At 31.6% G+C, this 3,719-nt stretch overlaps 1 protein-coding gene across 6 annotated transcripts in view; it reads left to right on the top strand.

Annotated features, from left to right (window-relative positions):
- Window positions 1–734: 734 nt before the first annotated feature.
- Window positions 735–3,719, top strand: part of LOC108742985 (partitioning defective 3 homolog) — a 41,424-nt gene continuing 38,439 nt past the window's right edge. For 5 of the 6 annotated variants that reach the window (XM_025979667.1, XM_025979666.1, XM_025979668.1 and 2 more), the window contains exon 1: window positions 735–957. The gene's annotated coding sequence lies outside the window, so the exon portion shown is untranslated. The remainder of the gene's footprint in view (window positions 958–3,719) is intronic. The other variant, XM_025979670.1, reaches the window with a different exon arrangement.

Raw genomic sequence — 3,719 nt, 5'->3', positions numbered from 1 at the left:
TTTAATAGCAAAATACCGAAGAACATGCCTATAAGAATATTTATTAGTTATTGCTACCTACATACCGATTGCTAAAGGTGTATGTTTGAAGCGCGGCGCTGTACGGGTGCGAAACATGGACTGTGGGCGCGGCGGAAAAGAAAAGGTTAGAAGCGTTCGAAATTTGGTGTTACCGGCGAATGATGAGGATGCCGTGGAGAGAGTAGGTTAAAATTGAAGAGGTATTAGAAAGAATAGGAGAACAAAGGACTCTATGGAAGTCAATAAGAAATAGGTGAGATAGGTTGGTAGGACACCTTCTCAGGCATGAAGGTCTAGTCAGAGACATATTAGAGGCAGAAACAGGAGTTGAGAGGCATAAAGGTAGATCTAGATTAGGTAACTGTTCGCAAATAGTTAAGGATGGTGGGATATTCTAGTTTTAGAGAAATGCGAAGATTAGCTCAGGATAGGAAAGAGTGAAGGTACGTGTCCAACCACTTTTAGGACTGACAACCTTATGATAATGTCATAACGATTGGCTTATCTATGGCTGCGTTTTTTTGAAATGATAATGGAAAACTAATTATTTATTTATGAACTGCTCTAAAAGTACCGCTATAATACCAAGTAAAATCGTATAGCTAAAGCGTACTTATTTGTAACTAGAATAGAGAGAGTAAGAGCAGTGTTTAATACCTCAGTGAGTAGTAGTACCATGTACCTAACTCAAAAGTACCTCAGTCAGTACAATCGAGTCAGTGGTACGATGTACAGGTGTATCGGGTCTCACCTGGTCTGACGTAGCGATCGTATCATTCGTTATACTACACCGTGCAAGACGCGCCAGTTGGTGAAGTTTGTTAGTTCAGAAAGGAAAAGAAAAACCTGTGCGCGTATAGAAAGATTTTTCCGATTTCACACTGGATACCTATGTATATCTGGAGCGCTTATCCGTAATTCGCACGGTATTCCAATGTATGTGAAATGTTTGCGTCAAATATTAATTTGTTTGTTTCAAATCCAGATAGAAGTACTGTATTTATAAAAGGGATGAACGTGTGATCGCAATAACACTAGAATTGCTATTGATTTANAATTAGTAAGCATCGAGTCTTACATGTTTACAATTGAAGAAAAATTTTAATTAATATGGAGCTCCCAAGCCGAAAAAGTAGCCAAGGAATCGAAAAATAGACAAGGACAGATTTGCATTACAGTGATTTTTCTTGTTTCAATCAGAATTGTAAAAAAAAAAGATATTACTGCTATAAAATAACATTAATATGGCTTAATTCAATTTATATTTGCCGGTTTGTACAATATTCTATTTCTTTGAATATTTTGAATAGGGAGGAAGCGTACCCCCCCCTTGGGTATATGCGAAATATAATTAAATATTTAATTCCCGTTTATATAAACGTTCTAGTTACTCATATTGGTTAATCAAACTTTATTAACTATTAAGTATTTTGTTACTTTTGTTTTTCTCTGTTTTCTGTTTTATTTTATCCATCCGTTTCAGTATGAGTATTGGCTACATAACACATGCAAACAAAATGCGGTTACTATTTTCATGTAATTGTAAGGCGAGTTTATAATTACCGTAGCTGCTTCCGACTGTCTGTGATTATAACTAACGTGAAAATTTTATAGGTAAATTGTATACGCACGGTTGGTATATTTATCTACTTACAAAAATAATTTATGATAGGTATATCTCTTATTGAAAATTTGACTGCGTGATGATCTGCTAAAAATTACCCAAAAATTTTCCTACTGTAGATACTACAGACGTTCTGTGTTATACGAATTTATACATTTTGTGATTTTAAAAGGGAAATTTTAATAGTACATCGAATGCACATACATAATATCGTAAATAAGCAGATAATGATTGTATTGCCAGGTAACTAATATGCAATCCAATTGTATTGAAAACTTCGTTCCACACCTGGGTAAATATAACAACTTACATATTATAACTTTCAACATTATTCAGTAAATACTTCAATCTCACTATTTCAACATCTGTCAGAGGAACTCTAGATTGCTAGTATGATTTCTCTTCACATTCCATAAAATGAAAGTGTCATTAAAATAATTTTATTTTGATCAATCAATTCGACGTACCTACCTATCATAAACTTTTTTAATAAATCTTTGTAGACCGTTTACCTGTTAATTTAATCGGTTTCTTCTAATATTTCCTGAGGAATTTTAATGCGTATATACATGAGAAAAACAAAGAGATTTTCTTTTTCTGCACTTGTAAAACCTTTCATCACAGCGATTAAAGTTTAGTTATTTTAGTAAATTCGGTTGTCTCCTATAAATTCTGGTTTTTAAAGTTATTGAAATATTGTTTACTTAAAACTTTTTAAGTTTATGAATTAATGGAACAGTTCTGTCATTGTAATCGTCTTCGAAACTTATTTGTTAATGAAAATTATTTGTAATCAACTTTATTCCAAATGATTTTTGCAATTTGAGGCATATTTATCGAGGCAACTGTTTCTGTAATCATAAAAACGGAAATATTAGTTATTAATCGCTTAGAAATTAGGGTGTTTCATTGATAATATTTAGCAAACAGGGAGCGGCTTTATTTGTATAACCTTATAAGGAGGTATTAATAAATACTTTTGTTGGCCGTGGTGTTTCATAATAAACAAAAGTGAATGGTGTTACTAGGACAATACAAACTTTGACAAATGAAAGCTTAAATTTTGAAATAGTAGGAAATTCTCTTGTAATATACGAAAAACAATGTTTATAATAATTGATTACACATTTCATAGTATATCCATATATTAGCTAATAGCTAATCTGAAAAGGGTGCTGTCAAATAATATCTGTGAAAATGTTTTTAAATCATGTCCTTACTAGAGGACGACTACGTACATCTCATAAATCCCCAACAAGTGTTTTCTTTTCTCCTATTGTTGTTTATTGAAAAAAAATCTTCAAATGTTTTAATGTACAGTAAAAGCAATTACGTACGGGTCTTAGATAGCAGTGCCGTGCACAGGATTTACCATGTGACGAAAATGGTGGTAAAGTATTCATTTAATGCAAAAATTTGTTAAAATTTTGAACTTAGTAGATGAAATTCATTACATAAAAAAAAACAGTTTAACATCTAATATCAAAAATTCAAATTTTGATAAAGACTTGTTTGGGATTACAAACTTAAAGGAATAATAATTTTGTCGATATCGAAAGAAAGGCGATACCTACTTCCGAAAAAAAATCTTTGCTGATCAATCCAGCAGTCTTTCATGTTTTAATCTTTTCAATTCTTCCTGTTTATTACAACAAAAGTAATTTTCAAGTACAAAAGATTGATTTTCGTATACGAAGAAAAAAGTAACTTCACAGCATTATAGTTGATATCATGTGTGTTAACAATTTTCTTCCTATTTTAGGTTACCAGGTATAAAGAGAATTTAGTTACAAAAGTTTTAGAATACAAATCTCGTTGATCCCCCCTATACCCCTCGCGCAAGATAAATGCTAGGTATAATATGTAAAAAATCAACTTTATTAGTTAAAACTCACGAAAAGGTAAAAGTCCGAAGTTAAATCAACTCAATGAAAACTATTTAGAGCAAGCTTGTGTAAGACTACAAACAAATAGATAAAAATAAAAAACTAATATTTAAGATATCTTGTTACGAAAGAAAGAAAATACACTCGACGCAATGAGCTAACATAAATAATTTATTCACAAAACTAAT

This window comes from Agrilus planipennis, unplaced genomic scaffold (assembly GCF_000699045.2).
Source record: "Agrilus planipennis isolate EAB-ADULT unplaced genomic scaffold, Apla_2.0 scaffold408, whole genome shotgun sequence".
Classification (NCBI taxonomy): Eukaryota; Metazoa; Arthropoda; class Insecta; order Coleoptera; family Buprestidae; genus Agrilus; species Agrilus planipennis.
This window is presented reverse-complemented; position numbering and strand designations above follow the sequence as displayed.